The following is a 25,981-nucleotide window of genomic DNA, read 5'->3' as shown; positions in this document are numbered from 1 at the left end:
GCGGTGAGCCCAGCGTCCTCCTACGCCGCCATCTTCCCTCCTCTCCTAATGGATGCAATTTCAAGTTTCACAGAAAATACAAGGATAAAATAAGCCAGTTGCTTAAGGAAAGCACTACTGCTGAGACCAGAGAACAAAGTATCTCCCAATTCTGTCTCAGAAAGGTCACAGTTTAATTGTTTAATTGTGGTGATAAAAACATTTTTATGAGTGCAAAAGTGCAAAATTTCCCAGGGATAAGATTTTTTTTTAAATTATACTACATGCTAGGATTCTATTAGGTTGCCTATATTAATCAATTTGGGTACTCAGTTCTCTGAATTATCAACTGATACATTTTAGATTCTCTAGCAATGGTATCTGACCAAGGGTGGTATGTCTTTAAAATTATGGGAGGGTGGGGGGCCTGGGTGGCTCAGTCGGTTAACGGACTGATGACTGATGTCAGCTCAGGTCATGATCTCACATCTCGTGAGTTCGAGCCCCACATCGGGCTCTGTGCAGACAGCTCAGAGCCTGGAGCCTGTGTCTCCCTCTCTTTCTGCCCCTGCCCCACTCACATTCTGTTTGTCTGTCTGTCTCTCTCAAAAATAAATATTTTTATAAATATTTAAATAAAAAAAATTTTGTTAAAAACTATGGGAGGGCAATTGTTAGCTGTTATAATGATGGGAGGTGGGCACTGCTGGCATTTAGTGAGCAAGGTCTGGGATTTTAGCATACTATGATGCATAGGAAAATATAAAGAATCCTAATGTACCAAATGACAATTGCAGCCTCATTGGGAATTACTGAGAGAAATGAATGGATTGTATATCTTTCAAATAATCCTTCTACTGATTTCATTTCTCTCAGACAAGCTATTAAAAGGTATCACATGGCAATGAACTTAAAATGTGGGACGCCCGGCTGGCTCATTCAGTAGAGCATGCAACTCTTCACCTCAGGGTCATAAGTTCAAGCCCCACGTTGCGTGTGGAACCTACTTTAAAAAAAAAGTTAAAAAATTATACTCCATGGCAAGCACTCAAAACACTTTTTAGGCTATTAACCCTGACCATGGCATGAGGCTTAACTTAAATAACAGATTTCCTATGGAAGGCAATTTATCTGTAAAGAAAATAAGACAATAAAAACAAAACAAAATTAAGATTTATCTTTCCTCCTACTCTAGCCACAACTCAATAGCTAAGAATAGCCATCATGTTGTCTGTCCATAATATATACATATTGCATAGATAATTCCATATGTACATGTGGTTGATACATGAATAATAATAGTTCATTCCAATTCCTGGGTAAACCTACAACCTTTTTTTTTTTTTCATGCATGGGTTTCTTCATTATTTTGACACCAAAACCTGGTGTAATGACTCTGACCTAACCCTTCAAACCATCCAGGGCTTTTTTCATAAAAGGTCCCTTCATTTCTAAGTCCTCCACATGAGAGTACTCTCATTATTTCTAATTTTAGTAGTAGTAGTAGTAGTAGTAGTACCGGCTATTAAAACTGATATTTACTACCATTCTCCAAACATTTCATCTTCAATCTTGCATCTCTATCACAACAATAGGATATTATTTTGATGAATAAACCACTATGTTGTTCATCCTAAGAATTTTTGTTACCTAATTATCACTCCCCACCCACATCCAGTAAAAACGTACCATGGACACTGAGGCTTTGGGGAGATGTGACACAGCCAAAGGCACACAACACAGTCAGATTTTTGGTTTTGAAATGCATGACAGAGACATTGTCTTGAAATCCAAAGTGTATGATAAGCAAGAGCTAGGAATTTTGGAAATCAATAGACCAATGTTGAAGAACCAAGATATAAAGTTTATGTCTTAATCGTAAGAGAATGGAAGAAAGGCAAGACTATTCATTCCAATGGCAAGACAAGGGCTTCCCAGGCAAAGGAGAGAGAGCAAGAGAAGGACATTGCCCAGGAATAAGGTTGGTTGGAAGAGAAGAGGGGACTAGGCTTCAGGTACCACAAAGGAAGGTGCTGAGCCAGGAATATCATGGCCTCTGCTCAAGTCAGAATATTGCCAGAACGAGGGAGCTATAAGGAAGCTCAGCTGGCCCCAAAACAATCTAACAAAGCACAGGGAAATCCCTCACTTCACTCCTGAACAAAGGAGCTACAATTATCCAGCTTGTCACCAAGCAGCAAGGGTCTCCCATTAATAGCAGCCTGTCCATCATCAATTGACAGCCTAGTAAGAATGACATAATGCCTGTATCACAAGAATTTTAGTTTGGACCCATCCATGTGGACAACTGTTGCATTAAGAGCTTGGTTTAATTATAAGACCTTCCTAACAGAGAGCAGGGCTTTGGGCAACCAGAGGGAAAACATCGATGATATGGGGATGAGAACCCATAACACTTTGTGTTTTCATGAAATTATACAAATCCAGCCTGAGATCAGTATGTCAGGCCTCACGTGACAACATCCCACAGCTTTTCTGCTGCTATCTATGCTCTACAAAACTTGTCTGAGTACATATTACCTTAATGTCAGTGAGTACAAGACCAGAATATCTGAACATCTTTAAAAATACAGTTTAAGATATACAAATGGAGTTGTTCTGTTGAAGTAGGGCCTGGGGCTTCAGAGCCCTTGCTATATGGCCTCTCTCTTACCACTTGCACCATGCACCACCAGCTCAGGTAGTGAGGATGATCCTTGCCATCCTTCTAGAAAAACAATTTGCAAAGTACTCCAGAATTTTCTTGTAAGGATTTGATCTGGTCTATTAACATGCAATGATGATGCTTTCTACATATAAGAAATATAAACATTTCTGACTGCATCGGAATCACCTGCGAAGTATTTGTGTTTGTATTTATTGTCCCTACTTTGGAGACTGTGACCCATAGATCTGATATGGCCCAGAAATCCCTGTTTTCACAAGCTTCCCAGGTGACATAGACACTCAGGCAGGTTTTCAACCCATTGAAATGAAGTTCACAAGCGGTGCTGTTAAAATCTTTCAAAGCCTCCAAATGGTACCAACACTTCATTGACCTACTCTAGGATGGGTTGGCTTAATGCTTCATCAGACAAATTCCCCCCAAGTGACTATTTAGCCTTTTTGTGACTTATTTGGAAGCCAAGTTTTCCATTACTCAAGTGGCAGACGTGATTTCATGTCATCCCCCACCTGTATTTTCAAAGTGACTTTATGATGTGTTTATGTTATTTTTCATTTTATTCTGTAGGCCAGATTCATGTATTTTACACTGAAATAAAAGGCTTTTTGCCATATATAAATCCCTATATAATCAGTGTTCCCTGCACTTCTGTTAGAGTGACTATGAGTGCAAAAGTTTGTAAATGAAATAATGCTGATGAGCTTTTCTGAAGGTTCTCTTTAATATATATATTTTTTCAAAGAGGTTATGGTTTGAAGCAGGCTTTGAAGTAAATGGGCCCATTAATCAGGCACTAAAACGCTGCTACAGCAGTTTAAAACTATATCAATGAAAGTGTATTCTGGAAACCTTTTGCCAAAACTGTCCAGCTTGACTGATTGTTTTGATTTTACATATATCTTTTGTTCCCATAGTGCTGCTATGTTCCTGAATATGGGCAATATTTAACATTTATGTGGCAGAAGTGAGAAAAATAACACATCCACAAACACCCAGTCATTATATGAATGGGTCATATGGTAAACCAAGCATTCCACAATGAGAGGATATATGCATTTTGTCTGCAAAGACCTCAGCCACAATAGCAAAGCAAGTGAGTATCATCTTTGGCCCCTGCTTTTGGTTCTCCTATCACCCCACCAAACTTTTCCTGCCCCGTGGCTCACGACTACCCATCCCAACGGAGCCAATCTCCTGAGCACAGCAACTTCACCTTCTAGAAGTTTTGTCTAACCACCTTACCAAAGATAGCAAACCCCTGCTGTAGCACTGTAGCACTGTCTACACCGGACAACCGGTTCTATTTTCCTCCTAGTGGTTATCACCTTTTGTTTATTGTTGGTCTCCTCCAATGGAATGGAAAATTAGAGAGCAGGACCCTGTCTGTCTTGTCCTCACATTATAGCCAGAGCCAAGGTCAGCACATCATAGGCATTCAAGAAATATTTGTTGAACTTAATAGAAGCAGCCCAATGTGCTGAAAATCGATTTGCCAGACATCTGGTTCTCCAAATGGCCAAACAGAACTTGATCTGCTGCTTGAAATTTTGATGAAAAAAATTCTGAAAATGCTAAAAGAGGAGTAAAAGAGAAAATGGCACTCCAGAAATCCAAAAGAATTCACTATCTACTGGAAAAAAAATCCCAGTTGAACTTCTGAAATGTATAACAAAGGAAATCACAATTTTCTGATTATCAGATGTATTTGCAGCAATATCAAACCACCGTATCAGTCTTCATTTGCAACAAGTTGCATATTCCTTAAAATCCTATGAAGAAAAACTGACAACCAGTCAAATAAAACTTCACAGAATTCTCTCAAAGTTGTTAAGGCCATCCCATTTATTGTTAAATGCAGTGAGCTTTTGATTCAATAGGAGGAAGTATGTTTTTGGTAAATTGGGCTAATTGGTCACTTGAAAAATATTGCTACTCAACAAATCAACTATTCGGGCTATTCAATTTAGTTACTTAGCTACAATCTTACTTTCAACCTTGAACTTTGTTATTCCTACCTCACAGATGAACCCGAGGTCCCCTCTCTCGTCCAAGGATAACTAGGCAACAAGTGACAGGGCCTGCCTTCATATTCCAGTCTTTCAAAATCTGGAGTCTGAGCCTTGGACACTAAATTGTACTGCCCACCAAGAACACCCTCAGCAGTCTAGAATTTATTATCTAAGGTTTTGACATCTCTAGAATGCTTCTGTAAGTTCTAGATATGTACTAACTTGTGATGTGTGGAAGGCAGGAATTTGAGTCAAGAATGCTGAGTGAGCAAGAAAAGCAGGCTGACCAAGTATCTGACTGCTTACAAGGTTATTATTGTCTGTTCAAGACTGCTCAAGCAGGAACTCCCATGAGAAGTCTGAACTTTACTGAGAAAAGTACATGCTACAGACAAAACGTATTTACAGATCTGGGATAGGTGAAAATCTCACCATGTATGTTCAGTATCTAGTGAAAGTCAACTTCAAGGTCCTCATGGATGGAAATAGAATATGCTTTGTAATGGTGACCTTGGGTATACATGAATTTTCCACACTGGCTCATACTGGCCTCTATTTTTCTTAGCAGTATGGTAAACAAGGCCATTAGCTACAATAATGAGGAGAGTGCTGTGTCCCGCATGAGAGGACTCTGAGACAGTCAAACATTATTCCTCCACATTTGTCACATACTAGACATTTATTTCCACCAAGCTTTTAAAATATTCAAGTATCTCCTGGGATTCTTAATCTTCCTAGAGGTTATTTTTGTTTGTGCTCTGGCTTTTTAAAAATATATATTATATATACCAATTCCATTTTCTCTCATTTCATAAATTGAAACAGGAGCCCCAAATCTTTAAATGATTTTCTCAAGGTCACTGAGTTTGTCACTGTTTGAGTTATGGATGTGAAACCCTCTTAATTTTCCCAGGCCAGAGTTGTCTGAAAAATGCTCAAACCACTGATAATATAGACAATGGAATGATTTTTCCTCTGAATGAAATCTTATGTAACCTCACTATGTGTAACTGATCAACACTGCCTTTTATTCATGTAAGATTATAAAATTCTTTGATGAGCATTATGTGCAGCCTATACTTACGACATCAATCAAAAAGAAAAAGGAGATTTTTGAAAATTTTTGAAATTGGGGATTATGGGTGCCAACAAATAAGTCTCAGCAGCCAAGTTTTTTTTCATTGTATTACACAGCACTGAGAAAATCCTGACTCACTTGGAAAAGTAATTGCAAGTAACGGTTTTTAATAACTCCCCTTGCAGCTTCAGAATGCTCTTGAATCCAGTGTTGCTCTCAAACCAAACTCTTGAAAAGGCTTTAAAAAAAAACCCCATGCTTGGAACATAGTTTGGAAACTGCTACAATTAAACTGTGCTCTTTTTTCATCTTTTATGCCTTCCTGCCAATTACTTCATTCGGTTCAATACAAGAAGTCATCATCGACAAACTAAATGTTGATGGAGGATGTTTCTAAAAAAAGAAAGAAAGGGAGAAAAGGAGTCTTGTGGAGGATGGAAAAGAGGAAAGGGAAAGCAAAAAGAGTTTAGTTTCTGCTCTCGTGCAATGGATTGAAAATTAATTCAGCAAGTAGGCAGTTTGCCAAATGTCCAATTAATCAAATTAACTGATTTATAAAAAATATGTTTCTTCTGACTCTACGGTTCAGAGCCTTTTTTATTGACTGTCATGCTTTTAACAGCCTTTTGAAGACTTTTACTAAATTTGATTTGAGTAGTTTTCATTTTGCCTTCAAAGCAGCATTTTAAGCCAAGTGCACTGGACTTTGCTCGGTCAACCTACAACTTGACAACAGGGAGGGAGGCCTCAAGCCTGCAAAAATCCCTCCTGGGCTGCCCACCTCAGAGAAGGGTTGCTAATGGGCAGCGTGAAAGGAGAGTGCATAAAGAGCAGCTGGAAAATGAGGAGAGGCACAGAACATAAGAAGCATGAGGACTGAGTGCCAGAGCGAGTGAAGAACAAAAGGGAGAAGAGTGCCTGGTGGCTCAATCAGTTGAGCGTCTACTCTTGATTTTGGCTCAGGTTGTGATCCCAAGGTCGTGGAATCAAGCCCCATGTCAGTCTCCATGCTCAGAGTGGAGCCTGCTTAGGATTCTCTCTGCCCTTCTGCCCCTCTGCCCCACTTGTGCGCGCTCTCTCTCTCTCTCTCGCTCATTTAAAAAATAAACATTTTTTAAAAAGAACAAAAAAGAACAAAAGGGAGAGACAGAGAAAAGTCAAAAACAAGGAGGGTAGGCAGAATTCAAAGGCCCCAGAACCCAGGGAACTCCTGGCTCTTCATTGCCATCCTTGCCAATTCCTCCAGTATGTATGGATGTAAAGTTACTAGCAAATCAGGTTTGGGAACCAGGTAAATTTGCTTACTATGTGTAACTGATGTGCGTTTCTAAAATTCTTAGAGCGGGGCGCCTGGTTGGTTCAATCGGTTAAGTGTCCGACTTCAGCTCAGGTCATGAGCTCACGGCCTTTGAGTTTGAGCCCCGCGTCAGGCTCTGGGCTGACTGCTCAGAGCCTGGAGCCTGCTTCACATTCTGTGTCTCCCTGTGTCTCTGCCCCTCCCCTGCTCATGCTCTGTCTCTGTCTCAAAAATAAATAACATTAAAAAGAAATTAAAATTCTTAGAGAAAAGTAAATGTATCATCAAATCCCAAAACACAAAGTATACACAACAGGAAATGAGCAAATTAGGCCTGTAATGAGACAGCAACTTTGCAACAATTCAACTCAAGGCAGACCTTGGACTCAAACCCAGAACTTCTGATCCTTAAGACTAGGGTCTTCCTAGTGTTTTTTTAAAAATATTTATATGGGGGGGGGGGGAGTACGAGAGCCGGGGAGGGGCAGAGAGAAAGGGAGAGAGAGAAAGAAGGCCAAGCAGGCTCTGCACTTTAAGTGCAGAGCCCGACGCAGGACTCAGTCTCACAAATTTGTGAGATCATGACCTGAGCAGATATCAAGAGTCAGAAGCTTAGCCGACTGAGCTACCCAGGCACCCCTCCTATTTTATATAGGCTTTTAAGGTGAATATTGCCTGTCTGGACATTTACCTTCATTTGCTTTTAGAGATTTCTCCCCAAAATAATACCGAAGTAAAGTAGAACAAAATTAGTCACCCAAGTTAATTGTTATTCCTAAGTGACTAAATAAATAGGCTGGAGCTTAAACCAGTCCAAAAGACATTACCTTTTATAAAACTGAAGTCTTTCTTATAGATAAATTTAGTCATCAAGTTTTTGGAAACTTTTGTTGAAACATGCCTAATTTTTAGAGGTTTAGTGGTGGTTATGCCTTTTCCTATTCTTTGAAGATTTCCTGCAAATGAGACATACAGCCATTTTCTAAAAATGATAAATTGGCCTGTTCAAAGTAGCTCAGAATCCTGTTCCTCATGTCTGTTTCTCCTCTCACACTGTATCACTTCCTGGAAGTATTAATAGTTGCATTTCATTTTCCTATATAAATATTTAAGGACTGTAATTCTGCCCAGTTGACACTGCAGTGCCTATGCACGGCGATGTTTCATTATCTGCTCCTCGTATCAACATAATCTTGTCAAACTTTGTTTCCAATAAATAGGACAGGCTGTATTTGGAATATTTTAATAACCGAGCACACTCATATTGCTTTCAATCACGGCCTGCTTACAAATCCCCAGCTAAGAGGTGCAGTTACATGGAACAATAACCCGTAAGCAGTGTGCCAATATATTTTCATTAGTCAATGACACCCAGCTGCAGAGAGAAATTAGGCAGTGTCCTTTAAAACTCATCGTTCCCTTGTGGCAGAACCACAGCAGGCCGGATTGGCTTCACCAAACCTTCCTGCCATTGTTCAGCAAACACTCCAGCTGGGTTGTGCTCATCATAAACCTTAAGTCTGCAATTTTTCAATTCCGTATTAGGCTCAGATTCCAAGCCTATTGTTCTGACGTTATTGGGAAGGCAGACAAGGAGAATGTCATGGAGTAGCTATTGTTTAAAGCACTTCTTCTCACCCTATTATTATGGGTCATTTGGAAAAATAATTTATCTATGGAAACTTTGGAAACAATGATTCGTTCTGGATTTTTCCCTATTCTTTTAATTCTTTAACAAGACTCCAACAGGGAAGTCATTCTGCAGACTTTTCAGATCAAAGTAGACCGAGTGGGGAGGCTGGAAAAGCCACACACAGTTCAGATGGAAGCAAATTCTTAATTTCAGCCTTTGGTTTACCACCAGTTTATCTTTTGCCCTTTCATCAATCATCTTAAAAGCCAAGACATTGAAGCCATGTTTTTCCACAGAACCCAGGTTGCCATATGGATTGGTAGAAATCCAGCATTCCGGTTGTCACGTCTTTTTTTTGTTTGTTTGTTTACCTTTTAGCACCCTATTCATGGCCTCTTCCTACCCTCTACCTACCCCTCATATTTGCATCGAGGGAAGGAGACAGTGATGGCTAAAATTGTACCCCCATGGATGCTACCACGTAGAATGTAAACTCCATGCAAATGGCAAGCCTAGCTTCCAAGGACAGAGGCTATTCTTAGGCAAGGTTTTTAGTGACTACATACAGGCTTCAAACCAGCCACAAATAATTCCCCAAACTTTCTGAGGATTTCTCTGGGATGGTGAGGTCAGTACTTGCTTCTGGGTTCACAGCTTCTCTGGCAGTGTTTTCTCAGCCCCGACTGCACATGAGAACATCCGATTTTTTCCCAATACTGATGCCTGGGTCTCTCCTCCAGAAATTCTGATCTAATTGCTCTGGGGTGAAATTTTAATGCTCCCCAGATGACTTTAATGACTGGCCAAGGTTGAGAAACACTGCTCAGAGGCATTTGTGAAAATGGGAACTAAACACAGCAAAGTCCTATTCCCTTAATTACTTATCTATTTTTAGACAATACTTTGACCAACTGTACAGGACTCAGAATTGTCAGCCAAGAAATGAGAAAATGGGCTGCACACCTGTCCAGGGTTCACATCACCCTGAAGTCTCACCACGGAGGTGTTTTCCAGCCTGGGTCACACCAGGTCGATAAAACCCAAATAGCTACAAGGACTGTGAAAATGATGTGGGCAATGTGCAGGGGGTGAAAAACAGCACAGAATAGTGAGAATCAGTTCCAGCCAGTTGCTGCCCTGCAAGAATGCCAGCCCCATGCAGCCAAAGATCTCAAGTTTTTTTTAGAGAAAAGACAAGTCCAAATTTCAATGTGAGATCTCTCAATTTGAGAACACTGACTCACATTTGAAAATATTTAATGGGGATACGGGCACCCGGCTGGCTCAGTCCGAAGAGCATGTGCCTCTTGATTTTGGGTTTGTCAGTTTGAGCTCCACAGTGGGTGTGGAGATTACAAGAAAAAAAAATAAAAAAAAAATAAAAACAATTCTTAAAAAATATTCAGGGGGCATAAACAAAACACATCAATATTGGCCTTGGGTCCTGGCCAGTGGGTACATAGTTTACAACATCTGTAAGGCAAAACACAGATGAACAGGTCTATCCTATTCTGTCTGAATATCATTAATAGAAGCATAAGAAATTAGATAAGTACAGCTAAAAAACCTAAAACAAATCATCCAGTTCAATCTAGTCATTTTAAAAAATATATATGGAGGGGAAAAGTAAAGAAACTTGAGCCTTACGAGGTAATGTGAACTTACTCACGAATCCACCAACAATTGCCTGGATTCCAGCTCTTGGACCAGGGTCTGTGTTGACATCAAACTGAACCAGGCTTTATTCGTAACTGAGGACATTTCTACACTGAAATGGCAAAAGCCACAATTTAGAAACCATAGCAATGACAAGTAAACTGAAGAGCCCATATAATTTGTGTGGTGGGACTTAAATGCCCATAATATTCAAAAAATATTAGAGGAGATACTTTCAGACAGGGGTTCATGCTGCGTGTAGAGGAAAAACCCACCCCGGTATATAAAAAGTATTGAACTCCTGCTGTGAACCACATGTTGGGCAAAGAGCTGTGGGTGAAAACAGACACGGGTCCACGAGTTTACAGTCCAAAGGAAAAAAAAACTAATCAGATATGTCTCACTCTGCTTAAAATCCTTCAATGGCTTTTCCGAGCTTTAGCATAAATCCAACTAAATAAAAATTTACTGAGATAAGTTAGGTAAACAGAGAGATAAAGAGAATGGGGGGGCACAATTGTGGTTACAGATGTTCCACACTTAATGAAAGAGATATTCTCTCCTGAAATGTTTACTTTATGAGCAAACTATGGATTCCACTGAACCACACAAAATTAGCAACATTTTGCCATTTATTAAGTAAAAAAAAAAAAAATAGTAATGTCCTGTGATTCAACCTAATACATAGAAGCCTAGCTTGTCAGTCATTATCATTTAGTCCTCTCTGGAGATTTCTCCACTGTTACCCCTTCTCCTCCTCATTCAGTGGTCACTGCTCTTCCAGTTCCTTTCCTGGTCCTTCTCTCCCATGACTCTCACTGTTGATTTCCCAAGACCTAGTTTCCACTTCTCCTCCCTAAGCATTTGCTTATAGTTTACTTAAAACTATTTCTAGACAATGCCCAAAGTTACATCTCTAACCAAAACGTCCTTTCTAACCACCAGTCTTATACATCACATGTTAACTCAGTATTTCAACTTGGAGAGCCAGGCATCCCAACTCTATCGTGTTCCAGATGAAGCCCTTGGTCTTCTCTGAAATCTGCCCCTTGTTTCTTCTCCCTTGCAGTAAATGCTACTTCTAGCCACCAAGTTGGAGTTATCCTCAACACCTCCCATACTTGGACCAAGTCATGATAGTTCTCAATATGGGATACTTCTCAACCATATTGGCTTCATTCCGTCTCTAATGTGTCCACCACAGACGGAGACACTTCTGGCTGGAAAGCTTTAACAGCTCCCCCATAGCTCCCCTCCCATGTTTCGGCATGATTCTCCACATTACAAAATGTACTGACTGAGGAATGAATGAATGAATGAATGAGAGGATGCAACAAATAGTTGAGGGCCTACTGTGAGCCACACAGTGTGGTACGTACTGGAAATGTAATACTGAACATCAATACTGATGACACTTAGATGAAACAAATACAAGATGATGAAATGAAATGGATTCAAGTCACTCAATTTCTGTCAGATTGAAATCTTAGAAATGAGCTTTCAAACACTGGATCTGAAGTCAAAAGCTTTGAGCGCATGTCCTGGGCCTGTGGAAAGTCTGTCATGAGTTGTGTCATTGGTAAAGTAAGGGGTGAACTGCATTATCACCAGGGCTCCACATTAAAGATTATCTGCTGCAAGCTTCTGTCTTACTGATGAGACAACCAAGGCCCAGAATAGTTCGATTCATTTACAAAAGTACAATAAATAGCTCTTCGGCTGGGTAGACCCTTTCTCTAACACTATATGGACACTACTGGCCTTTGGAACTGGGTGGGTTGTTTGGGACTGAGGGGAGAAAGACAAGCATATTTAGCCAAGATAGGAATTTAAAATGTATGCGCCTGGGTGGCTCAGTCGGTTAAGCATCTGACTTCAGCTCAGGTTCCATGAGTTCGAGCCCCACATCAGGCTCTGTGCTGTCAGCGTGGAGTCTGCTTCGGGTCCTCTGTCTCCCTCTGTCGGCCCTTCCCTGGCTCACGTGTGGGCACATGCACGCTCTCGCTCAGAAGTAAACATTAAAAAATAATAAAATTAATAGGTAGGCAGAAAATAAAAGTGAAGAACCTAGGATGCTGAGTTATACCAAGTTTTAAAAGATGTTTTATAAGGATGTGAACATTTTGTACAACATTTGTACAGCATGGTTTATAAAATCATTTCCCTGATTTATTAATTCTGAACCTTCCAATGTCACAGTACTTTCATTACGAAACTGGTTCAGTAAACAAAAGAAGGAACAAAAGTGTCCATCTCCCCAGGAGACAGCAAAGCAGGTGCTGCATGTCGGTCCTAGACAATCTCCTGACATGAATACCTCCGACCAAACAATGTGTTCTAATTCAAATCAAGCTTATTAAACTTAAATAACAGAGGAATATACCTTAGGGGGAAAAATAGCTCGTGGAGATTGCTAAGATTCAGAGTAAATGAGCCACTTCCCTAGAGACCTTGAAAATTAAAGTTTGCAAGTCTGGACAAGAGGGACAATATGGCAAGTGGCTCAGTGGACATGTTCATTTAATTTCTGGGCTAAGAGTGGGAGTATTGCCCAGGTGCCTCAGAAGGTAGTAACGAAGAGAGCCAAATTTTTTTTTAAATTTTTTAAATGTTTTTTATTTATTTTTGAGACAGAGAGAGACAGAGCATGAACGGGGGAGGGGCAGAGAGAGAGGGAGACACAGAATCGGAAACAGGCTCCAGGCTCTGAGCCATCAGCCCAGAGCCCGACGCGGGGCTCGAACTCCCGGACCGCGAGATCGTGACCTGGCTGAAGTCGGACGCTTAACCGACTGCGCCACCCAGGCGCCCCAGCCAAATTTTTTTTTTTAGCAACACTGTGTGGCACTTTCACCATAACTACACATGGAGCTAGTTAGTGAAAAAAATTAAAAGCAATGAAGTCAACAACAGAAGCTGTAGAAAACATTCATTTACATAGTTTAATTGGCATCAACTTATGAAAATTTTAATTTCATCCTTTTTCATAATTAAGCTATGTAGAATCCATCAGAGAACATAAATATGAGCCATCTTATTCAGCACACAAGGGATAAAACTGAACAGAAATATTTTAAAAAGAAATCTGTGTGAAGATGAAGGTTTGTTATAAAGTCTTATTTAAAGTATATTTGAAATCTAAATGAGATAGCTGATAACAGTTCTTCCATCTTTGAAAAAATCATGAAGAACACAAAAGTATCTTTGAGGGAAATAACGAACCTGGATACAAAAGAGTCATTTTTTTTAAAGCTTTTAAAATTCAATTTCTCTCACCTACCATGTTCGCTTGTCTTTTTGAAGTCCATCTATAGCTCTCTGGTCTTCCCATGCCCAATCTAATTCCCACCACTTAAAAATAAGGAAAAGCCCCAACTTCATTCAATTTGAAGTTCAGGATTTTTTTAATTTTCAAGTTACCAAAACTCAAGAAAATAATAATAATGCCAAAGCTGGTGAAAGTGCAGGGAAGCCAAACTCTTGTGCATTATTGGAAAGAACGGTAGAAATTTGGTCACACATCCAAAAGCTTAAAGGAATGCATAATTCTTCCATTTAGTTGTCCTCTTTCTTGGAATTTATGCAATGAGATACCAGAAAATGAGAGAAAACAACTCTTTGTTCATAAAGATGTTTACTTCCATGTTATTTTCAAAGAAAAATGGAAATTATTGGTATGTCCAACATTAGGGGAGTTGAAGTTATGGTATATCAACACTTGCCATTTTAATAATTTCTTCTCCCTATCCCTTTTAGGCTTTAAAAATTTCATATGCTGTATTACATCTGTAATGCTATTTATATTTTACGATGCTGCGTTTGTTTTTTGTTGCTGAATTGTTTTACCTTTTGTCTCTTCAGCAAAGTCTTGGTTCTGGTTGATAGTGAAGAAAATTTTGTAAAGCAACCCAATTTAACAATGGAACTATGACTGTGGATACTGTCACCAAAGGCAAGGGAAGGGAGACTTTTTTTTTTTTTTTTGAGAAAATTGACCAGTGTCCTTTGAAGACTGGGGTGTCTCAAAGACTGCTGAGCTCTTAACCAGAACTGACAAGTGCTATTTCTAATGTCATAAGAAAGAGGTTCTCGTATTTATCACATACTACCAAGAAGTAGTAGAGAATTAGAGCAGCGTTGAACTTAGTGTTTCAAAAGAAAAAAAATCCTTAGGTATACCAAGCTGAGTGAACAAACAGGTGCTATAGACACAGGAACATGGATAGATTTGTGAATGCACCTTAAGAATGCTTCAGACTGCCAGGCCAGTTAGAGACAGACATTCCAGCCAGGGGAAATCATCATATTCAAAGGCACAGAGGTGTGAAAAGGCACGGCGCTTGGTTGTGCTAGAGTGTAAAGGGAAAATGGAAAATGAGAGATGAGGCATGAAAGAGGGTAAGGAGCAGATCACGGAAGGTCTTTTGTGCCACGTTGAGGAGCTAGAGATGAAGAGCCACCAGTGATTTCTCAGTCACAAGAGAGACAAGATCAGATGTGCTACTTAGAAATCTATCAGTGAGGGGCACCTGGGTGGCTCAGTCAGTTAAGCATCCGACTCTTGATTTCGGCTCCGGTCATGATCTCATGGTTCGTGGGACTGAGCCCCACATTGCGATCTACACTAACAACTGGGAGCCTGCCTTGAGATTCTCTCTCTCTCTCTCTCTGCTTCTCCCCCACTTGTGCTCTCTCTCTCTTTCTCTCTCAAAATAAACAAACAAACATTTAAAAAGAAATAAATCTATCAGGGATAAAGTAAAACTGGAAGCAGAGAAACCACATAAAGGTTGTTTGAATAGTCCTTGAAAGACATGGTAAGGCTTATTGTAGATCAGATGCATTTTCAAGGCTTGAATATACATGAAGCTAGATTCAGAAGAAGATTTAGTGTGCAAAATCCAGTGGGTAATAAAACCAAGAAAAAAATACACATTCGTGTTTCTAACCAAAAAGGACCAGGAATTAAAGAGCAATGGCCATGGCAATAAGAAATTTGTTAGCATTTGAAAACATGAAACCTTCCTCCATTTGTCTACTGTGGTGCTTAAAACATTTGTCCCTCAATTCTTTGATCCTTCTTCAAAAAGATGGAGTCTTAGTTCCCCACTCCACGAATTTGGCCAGTCTTGCCAACTCTAACAAATAAAATGCAGCAGAGATATCTGAGATTAGAACAAAAAAGGCAATACAGCTTCTATCTCTTTCCCCAGGGATGCGCTCTCTTGAAATCCAGCCACCACACTGCAAGGAAGACCCGGCTATGTGGAGAGACCACCGTTCCAGTCATGTGTTCTAACTATAGCTCAGCTGAGGTCCCATTGGACAACAAGCTGTAACCTTAAAACATGTGAGTGAAGAAGCCTGTGAGTTGACTCCAACCTCATCTACTACAAATGGATAAAAAACCCCAAACCAGAACTTCTCAGCTGACCTGTCAGCCCCAGAACCATGAAATGTAAGATAAAATATAATAAAATGATTTAAGCCACAAATTTTGGGGTTTATCTGTCATGTATCAGGAGAAAACCAGGATATATCCCCTATATGTTTCTTTTAAAATTTTAAAGGCCTCTGGACATGTCTTCAGGGACAGGATAGAATGTAGGGAATTGGCAGTTCTGAACCTCTCCTTATTAACTAAAAATCTCGAAGGCACAGAATGTCAATAGGAGCTTCCAAAAGATCTTAACACTAGAAAAGCTAAGACCTTAGTAATAGAAAGACACAAAGAACTTGCTTATCAATTTTCAAGTAATGCAAAGGAAGTAGGAATAACTAACGCCTTAGAGACTAATTTAGAATTCAATAGCAACCTGATCTTGGTTTAACAGAACAGATAATATGGTAGAAAATACTCCTGGTACAGACTACTTAAAAGGGCTGGCAAATAAAATATATACCTATAGGATTAGTTGCATTATATTCTTTTTTAAAAAAATGTGAAATTTATTGTCAAATTGGTTTCCATGCAACACCCAGTGCTCATCCCATCAGGTGCCCTCCTCAATGCCCATCACCCCCCCCCCTCCCTCCCACTCCCTATCAACCTTCAGTTTATTCTCAGTTTTTAAGAGTCTCTTATGGTTTGCCTCCTTTCCTCTCTGTTTGTAACTTTTTTCCCCTTCCCCTCCCCCACGGTCTTCTGTTAAGTTTCTCAGGATCCACATAAGAGTGAAAACATACGGTATCGGTCTTTCTCTGTATGACTTATTTCACTTTTGTTGCTACAAAAGGCCAGATTTCGTTCTTTCTCATTGCCATGTAGTATTCCACTGTGTATATTAACCACAATTTCTTTATCCATTCGTCAGTTGATGGACATTTAGGCTCTTTCCATAATTTGGCTATTGTTGAAAGTGCTGCTATAAACACTGGGGTGCAAGTGCCCCTATGCATCAGCACTCCTGTATCCCTTGGGTAAATTCCTAGCAGTGCTATTGAAAATAGATGTACCCTATGACCCAGCAGTTGCATTATATTCTGATAGAGGGTACCTAAATAGGTTGCTAGCTGCATGTATTCAGGGGATGGATGAATGAGCTGGCAAAAAAAGTGAACCAAGCCTTCAGGGGCCAAAAAGAAGCAAAAGGACGAATCTAAAGAGGACAAAATGCTAATGCCAGCAGCTGCCCTGAGGTTGTCTGCAGTCTGGGCTGCTTAGAGGTGTGGGTTTTACAGGAACAAAGATCGGGCCCAAGTAGAGAGCAGAGTTGGATAGGAGATTCCTTTAAAAGGCCTACTCCCTCAGGAGCTGTACTCATTATCGAAAGGGGGGGGGGGGGAAATCCAGCTTACAGAGAATTGCGGTGAGGTCATGTGCCCTTCTTACTCTTTTCTTTGGTGCTGGGTGTGGCAGGGTCTCCTCTGAGAACCTGGAAGTGTAAGCTAGTACTCAAGCAAAATTGGATCTCGAAATCACCCAACTGCTAAGAACTGCGGGTGCCTGCAGGCTCTTATGTCCTTGGAGCAGCTCTCTACCTTCTTACCACAGCCCTCAAGGGAGGGGACCGCCCTCTCCGACCTAGCCTCCGAGCTCAGTCCAGAGAAAGACCCACAAGCCTGGATCATGTTAGAAATTGGTTCTTTCTCCATTTTTTCTGTTCCCCCGTCCGTGGTCCAGGGAGGTTTTTCTCTTGTCCAAATACAATCCTACACTTCCACAGCCTCTATTTCTCCTCCTTTGTCTCTCCACAGAAGGGGACCCCTCCCCTCCGTGCCTGCGCCACCAGTTTTCTCTCTCCCAGGTCGCAATCACGCACCTATGGCCCACCAAGTTGTCCCTGTGGGTCCCTGGAGATGTTTCTGTCACTCTGTAGCCTGGATTCCCGGAATTCAAGCCTTCTGGCCTCAATACTGTTGTGTTTGAAAGACAAGGAAACTTCGGGTCCCCCTACTTCTCTGCCATGTTGACTCCTCCCTCTGAATGAAATTTTTAAATGCAGAATTAAAATACAACTTTGTCATTTTAAGTCTCAAAGAACAAAAGCAATGCAAATGGTTTTTGGCCAATATTCTTGAGTTTTAAAGTAACTTTTTCAAAATTTGTATGCTTTCTTTATACATACATACAATATATATATTATCCATCAGAATCCCATAGGAAACTTTCTGTTAAATGTTTCATTTTGAGAGAGAGAGAGAGAGAGAGAGCGAGAGAGAGAGAGGGAAACAAGTGGGGGAGGGGTAGAGAGAGAGAGAGAGGGAAACAGAGAATCTGAAGCAGGCTCCAGGCTGCAAGCTGTCAGCACAGAGCCCTACGCAGGGCTCGAACTCATGAGCTGTGAGATCATGACCTGAGCCGAAGTCGAACGCCTAAACCCACTGAGCCACCCAGGCACCCCAAAAACTTTCTGACAATAAACTTTGAAGTGTGACAACCACAAGAGCAAGACAATTTCTCATGGAGAAGAACAGTCTTACCTGGAGAACTACACATCAGTTGAAAAGGTTCTGGAGACTGAGTCGGATGCCTTTACATAAAGCAGAAAGAAAGCATTCTGTATATATAACTCCTTCTATCTGCCTTTCACCCAAACTCCTATTTTGCTTTGTTTTCTGGCAACACTATCTCCTGCTTTGCCTTTTTGAAATTTGCCCCTTGTAAGAGAGTAGATTGACGTTAGCACGGTGGGTGGGGCCCATGCTTGTTTGCATATTAGAATCCCCTGGAGAGGTTTTGCAACGTCAATGATCAGGCCAGAGGTCAGGCCAATTAAATTAGAATCCACAGAAGTGGGACCCACACATGAGTATTCATTTTTAAAGTTCTCCAAGTGATTCCAGTGTTCAGACAATGTTGAGACCTACTCTATTAGCAAACACCAGTAGTTCCCAAACTTTAGGCTGCATCAGAATCACCTAGCAGCTTTCTTAAAGAGATTGCTGGGCTCCACCTGCAGAAGTTTCTGACTCCGAAGGTCTGGAGTAGGGCTGAGAATTTGCATTTCTAACAAGTTTGCATGCGATACTGATGACCACACTGCGAGAACCACGGGAATGTCCCAATGTGTGTACTTTGGCCCATTTGGTTCTCAAATAGGGAGGCTTTAGGATAAAAACTGAGCTGCTTGGCGATGTTTTCGTTGTGAGGTGGATTGCCACACATACATCAAGTCAATTAATAAAAAATGGTTCCTTTCCTTGAGTTTCCATCCCCTACTTTTTAATAGGGTAAAATACTTCTTAATATTCCAGGCAGTCTCAGCCTAGAGCTCACTTATAACATATTATTATTATAGCCAAAGGAGATCCAGAAGCCTTTCCAAGGTTCCAACCACCCTGATAGAAACAGATTAGGAAAAAAAACAAGTCAAATCCACAACCCACATCACCACCTTTTTAGGGGGAAGAAAAAAAAAATATATATATATATTCACTTTCTTTTTATAATATTTATAACGAAAATCACAAAACCAAGTTTTTTAAAAGTTAATCTTGCCATTGTCAGTCAAGCCAGGACTCTGGGGTTGGAGCTGGACAAATCTACAATGCTCCAAGGAAAATCTCCTTCTCTGCCCGTCTCCCAGAGTATTTGGGAATGCCTTCTAAGGGAAAACTCAAGGTGCATCTGCTTTTCCCATCTGTCTCAAGGCTTGAGAGTCTTTTAGTGTTTTGGAGGTTTCATTATTGAAGAACAGTGGGAACAAAAAAATTAAGTTACTCCTACTAAATTTGTACATTCAATCTCAGCAACCTGGCCACATCCTTGAATCTATCTTCTTAAGCATTTCTGGCCTCAAGTTTCAGGTTCATGCAATTTCCCCCGTTTTGACAATCTGCAGGCTGTTTCAATATCAAACCCAATGATTAGAGTGCCAAGACCATTATTTTCTTTAAATTCAAAGGGAAGACTTCCCTTTTTTTTCACCTTTAAAGTTAGCATTTGCTGCCCACATTCTCAGTGTCTTCATTGCCTTTCACAGTCTTCTTTCAAGTTGGGAGTGAGAAGCTAATGAAATTCAGGAAGAACAACACAAATGCAATCTCATCCCTGAGGAAAAATGCAGTTCTTCATTTTGCGTAAGATTGAAAACCTCAACCCAGTTTCCTTGAAAATGTGCTTCCAGACCATCTTCATCATCACGCTCATTATATTGTGGATAAAATGAGAAAATATGTGTGAATTACCTGAAAGAGCTCAGAGCACTGCACAAGTAGAAGGGTTGTGGTTATTACTTTACCCAGACACAAGCTGCTGCTCAGGCATGGGATTCTCTTCCACAGTGATCCGAGGGTTTGCAAGTCTGGTCTGAGAGCAGCAACTAGTAACTGACCTGGCCCTTGCTTTGATACTACATAGAATTGAGGGGAGCCATTTGGAGACTTAAAACTAAGTACTGTTGCATGGTCTTTAGGCTGTCAGACTAATGGGATGCCAGAACTGATGGGATGTTGATCTCATATCCACCTGGGCTGAGCAAGGGGAATTTTTTAACTTAAGGCCTAATGCTAGCTGGCCTCACATTATAATAAACTTCCAAGGCAGGGGGGATCTAATTCAATGCTTTTAATTTACACGTGGGCCAAAGAAATCTAGAGTGTAAATTAACTTTCCCAGGGTTTCACAATGACCCAGGACCTAGCAGGAACTCTGTAACAGTCCTGAGGCAGCTTCATATGTAGAATCACCCTGTGTTTAGCTAAAACATACTGATCACAGGCCCAATGATTAGTAGATTGATTCTTTTAACACAATATTTATGGACGTACATAGGAAGCTGGTCTGCACAATGAAGATTTTGTTGACATATCTTTTGAAAAACAGTCTACAAAGTATTTCCATCTGTAGTAAAGTAGTCCTCATACCCATTAATAATTCACAACTCAGCTCAGCAAATGGAGCAGAGAATAAACCTGATCATTAGTGGAAACTAGTACTGTCAGCACTAATAAAGGTAATTAACATCAAAGTCTAAGTTTTTCACTTATCGAGTAATTTGCAAAGGATAAGTTTATGAGGAAATTAACCAGCCATCCCATAATTCTGTACTTTCGTTCCATTGTTTTAAACATCTTAATTGCCAGGAAAACTTAACCACGCACAATGAAAAAAAGAGGTTAGGAACTCAGGGAGTATGGTTCATGATTTTCCACAGCTTACTTTTTTCATTATAATACATTTTCCATTTTTAATTAAATGAATAAAATAGCTGTGTTGCCTGTGAGATTATATACAATTGCCAAATAAAGCTGCAGACATCTCTCTCCTTAATGTGCTTAGGGAAGACTATGCTGCCTTTTAAATAGACACATTTTCTTCACTTATCTTGTTTTGAATTTGTACAGGCTTATAAAATCACAACAGATGTTTCCTATGGGTACTGGGTACCAAATAAATTATACATCAGTTTCCCGTTGGTTTTCTTTCTGAGCAATCATCAAATTCTTTTGAGCTCAAAATTGGGTAAGGCAAAATCAACTCTATTTTCTATCTTCTCTATACTCCTAGAATGAAGGCCAATCCAATGACAGTAACCTGGGCATTCATAATTTAAAAAAAAATTTAAGGAAAAAACTGACTACATGCCCATTTCCCATTGCATCAAATCTTCGACACTGATACACCAATACCCCAACAAGCATTTACTTTGTAATTAGCACTATGAAGGCTAGAGAATAATGATGTATGGTCTCTAAATTCAGGAGACTACCACTGAAAGTAACCAAGTTAAACACAAGAGAAATGTATTAAAAGGAACAGTGGAGTTCCTCTCGGGAGTAAGGAAAACAATTCCAAGAGGTAGGGAATTAGTTATAAACAAGATGACCACTCAAGTTTCCTTAAGTCCTATGAATGAGATTTTATCCAACTAACCATTGTGGGAATTTGAAATATCAGACAAAAAAAATACCAATTTTCCACAGTGATACATGAGCTACAAGAAAGGTTTTGAAAGAGGTTCTGCTATGCCCATGCATCATTAAAATCTTCTGGTATAACGATCACACTTGGATAGAAGGAAGCAAGTGAGAAGGAGCCAAAAGTGAAGCCAAAAATGACTCTTCAGGAGGTCTGCTAATGATGATGCAAAGAAAGGAGTCTCAGGAACGACTGGTTGGTGTGAGCTTTAACACAGGGGTGGTTTCCCAGTGACAGTGAAAGCGCGATGGCAAGGCCACCTCTAGGTCCTGGGCCTCAGAGTAGTTATAATGAACAGCACCTGCATGGCTGTAGTTTCAAGGAGGAGAAAGGGTGACTGTGTAAGGAGTTTCAAGGAGGAGAAAGGGAGAAAGGGTGATTGAGGTAAAGTAGGGGACGCATCTTGGTGAGTGAGAAGCAGAGTTTCTGGAGATACAACTACGAGGCTACCAAATGCCCCTCCTCTGCAATTAGTAACTACCCAAGCCTAGAAAAGTGTTTCCCAATTTATAAACAGGTGAGGTTATTCCACAAACACAAGCTGAGAGTTGAAAACTTGTCTCAAATATGTCTTTATTAATTCTAGAGGCTTCAGTGTTTACCGTGTAGACCATATCTCCAAAATTGTTCACATCTTAGCCCAAGGAACACATACCCTTATTACTTTTCCACTTCACTGTTTGGGCAGATCCCCTCCCCAAATCTTAAGAGCCATCATCATTGTCATTCATTACTAAAAAGATGGTGATGATGTGAGAGCCTAGAAATCATCATTGTCGGCCTGACCCAGGTTTTGCAGGCATGGCTACAGCCTGTCTCTCTACCACTTGCGAAATTACTTGTCACTACTCAGTGCAATGTGTAAATTGTGGCAGCTGCACTTGGAGCAAAGACTCTCTTGCTGCTCATCATGAAAATTGTTTGTTCTGAAGCGTGTTCTGCAAGGCAGGTCTTTTCTAAAAGTGGCCCATTATTTCTTGAATTTTAACCATTTTGTTCTAACTTGTCAAAGGAGTAATAGGCCAAGTGTGGGTGTGTACAGAGATGACGACAACCCGGCCCCCTTCCCGTGTCCTTCCGTGCCCTGTCTAGCTCATGAACTGAGCTAACGGCCCAGATGGAAGCTTCTCCTAGGTTCCGACACATACCCAGGTTTGGGATCTACTGGCCCAGACATAATAGCTGAGCTTCCGTGCTGCCACTGGGGTTTCCTTGACCACCAACCATACCTGAGATATTACATCTTTCCCACCAAGCCCAACCCAGGACAATAGGTAAGCACACCTGTAACCTGATCCACAGCTTCCCTGCCATCGCTCTTATTCTCCTAGTGATCCAGTCTGCTTCAGTTGCCTGCCTTAGGTCACCCTCGCAACATCTGCCAGTCGAGAGCAGAAGACCCAGGCCAGGGAAAATACAGCATCTGCACCTGAGAGTGAATGCCTTCTTAAATGGTGCACCCTGAGCACCTCCCTTGCTTTACCCTAGCCCTGGCCCTGAGAAAACCCATCCTGATCTACAGCCCATTTGGCAGGACCTGGACATCCTGTGTATTGTTAGTGGTTGCTGTGTAACCACCTCCCAAATTCAGTGGCTTAAAATACCAACTGCTCGTTTATGATTGTGGAGATTGGCAGCTTTGGCTGGGTTCAGTTGGCCAGTTCTTCTGGTCTCAGCTGGGCTCCCTCACGGAACCTTGCTCAGCTGTAGGCGAGCCCTAGCTCTACTTAAGGGGGTGGCTGGCTATTACTAGACTGCCTGCAAATGGCTCCACTAAGTCTCTCATCCTCCAACCAAGGCTCCCATGGGAGGGAAGTAAGGCTCCTAGATAGACACAGCAGAAGTGTACAAAACATTTTGATGCCTAGGCTCAGAGATAACACACAGTTGTTTCTGCTGCATTCTACTGACCAAAAAGAATTATGAGACCAGCACAGATTAAAGTGTGAAAAATTAGGTTTACCTCTTGAAGAAAAGAGCTCCAGAGTCACGTTACAGAAGGCCTAGATACAAAAATTGCAGCCATTTTAGTCATCGCTGACCAGGCCTCTTCCCCAGGACTAGCCCCTGTTTCAAACTCTCAGCCCAATGAGTAATTGTTCCACTGCACGTGGACAGATATCTAATCAATTGGATAACAGCCAACCATTTGCCAAGTTTTCAACCACCATCTGGATTCTCAACTACCGTTGAATTCATTGACATCAAAACGTTTAGAAGCCAGACTGGGATTATAACATTCCTTTGTTCTTAGACTGCTATAACCTCTACAAGAGGCCAGCCTTCACATCAATTTCAGTTCTACCCTCCCTGCCCCAACCCTGTCCTGCTTTCTCTTTTTCATGGAACATCTCCTTCCTCTGAAGGACCCTGGTACCAAGAGAACCACAAAGCCTTACACCCCAGTCTGCCTGAATGACAACAGCTGTGAACATTTCTTATTATCAAAATCAGTGGTTCTCAGACAATAGTCTCTTCGATGAATGATGCTGGGACAACTGGGAATCTACATGCAAAAGATGAAGTTGGACTCCTATGTCATATAAAAGAAAAACCAACTCAAAATGGACCAAAGGCCTAAATGTAAGAGCTAAAACTATACAACTCTCAGAAGAAAACTTAGGGTTAAATCTTCGTGACCTTTTTCCTGGGATCCAAGCCTGAGCCTCAAGATGACTCGTGTGTCTGCTTTCTCTTTTGTCTTTTTACCATCACAATGAGAATAACAAACCTAGTTTGACCCACTGATCCCAATAGGAAGATGAGAGACACATAGAGCAACATCAAATTGCCCAAGCTAGACCCAGCCTAGGTTAGCCAGTCTGTAGTCAACCCCCACAACTGGGAGCCAAATACTCGCTTTTCCTTTGCTGATATTTTCTGGTTGGTTATTATACAGCATCACTGTGGCCATAGTTAACTGATAAACCACCCCAGACCCATCTCACCAGAGTTAACTGTTGTATGGCCAACAGTACCTTCAGATATGCCAGGCTGGGGAGAGCCCTTGCAGTCAGCTTCTTCAAGCTAAGTGTCCTGCGGATTTTCAGGTAAAGCCATATGTGAGCTCCATCCTAGAATCCATGGATGCCCAAGAAGGAAGACAAACATTCCTCCTTGCCAGCTGATTAAGTACACGATGCTGCTAACTGCATCATATTCAAAACCTCATGACTCCTAACATGTTCCACAGAAGCAGCAGATGTCATCTTGACAGGATTTCTTTGTTTTCTCAATAGATGCTACAAGAGCTGCCCATGCTCTCTAGAGCAGGCAATTTATCAAGAGATCAAGATTATTCACTGTGTTTCATTAATACATTTTATGCAGTCATACTGATTTCAAACAAAGGTGTCTTCTATCTAATTGTTTTTGCCTCTGATCTGACGGGAGCATTATTTTAGAACAATTGTATCAATCCAAAAGTTATCTTGAGTATAAAATGTAAAGAGACCACACAAAGTGCTTCTACCTATAATGAAGTGTCAAAAACTTCCTAAATCTGACACTTTACTTCGAAATTGAAAATAACGTTTTACCTTCCCTCCCCCCATAATATCGTTTTTCGTTTTAAACAGGAAGATATTAGATGCCACAGAATTCTCAGAAGAATTGAGTAAAATCAGCTGCAAATCAGCCCAATCTTTTTAAGCAGGCCAAGTGGCATGTTCAGACGTTACCAGTATGACCATCTCTGAATTGCCTTCACCCTTCCATTTCTACCAACAAAAGCCCCTCCCTCTTTGTGAAAGCACTTTCATTTTGTGAAACCTTCACTGTGAACCACTGAATGCCACAAATAGAGGTATAGGTTGGTGGAAAGTCTCAAAGACAAGTTTGAATCATGAACATTATTGCAGTCAATAGAATGAACCTCCCAGGCTTCCATCTACTGGGGGCCTGGCCGGCAGCTGCTGCACTCTGAAAGCCATTGCTGCAGATATGTGGGGCCACATCTCTAAAGGGCTGCTCCCAGCCAATGACAGCCTGGCAGGGGTAGCAAATGAGGTAGGCTGACTCCTAGGAGACAGGGAATACTTCAGATGGCCAATGTGGGCTGGAGGACACTCTGACATCTTTGCCAAACCTTTACTTGACTGCACCTCAGTCTAGGACATGTCTACCCAACCTCCTGCTCTCTGCTTCACTCTGGGTCACACATGCCGTGGTCTGATGGCTCTCCTAACCCTGCTTAGTGCCCTCCCCATTTTCTGTCACAGGAGTGTGTCTTCATAAAAGCCTTGTACATTTAACTCTGTCTTGACATCTTCTTCTTATAGG

The 25,981-nt window shown here is 41.0% G+C and overlaps 1 long non-coding RNA gene across 2 annotated transcripts in view; it reads right to left on the bottom strand.

Annotated features, from left to right (window-relative positions):
- LOC121025947 (uncharacterized) overlaps positions 1–18,466 on the bottom strand; it is a 103,410-nt gene extending 84,944 nt beyond the window's left edge. For both annotated transcript variants that reach the window (XR_005788204.1, XR_005788203.1), the window contains exon 1: positions 18,262–18,466. This is a non-coding gene — a long non-coding RNA (uncharacterized LOC121025947). The remainder of the gene's footprint in view (positions 1–18,261) is intronic.
- Between the last annotated feature and the right edge of the window lie 7,515 nt (positions 18,467–25,981).

This window comes from Herpailurus yagouaroundi, unplaced genomic scaffold (genome assembly GCF_014898765.1).
Source record: "Herpailurus yagouaroundi ecotype Mexico unplaced genomic scaffold, PumYag 67793, whole genome shotgun sequence".
Taxonomy (NCBI): domain Eukaryota; kingdom Metazoa; phylum Chordata; class Mammalia; order Carnivora; family Felidae; genus Herpailurus; species Herpailurus yagouaroundi.
Note: the sequence above shows the minus strand (reverse complement) of the source record. Positions and strands in the feature narration are given on the sequence as shown.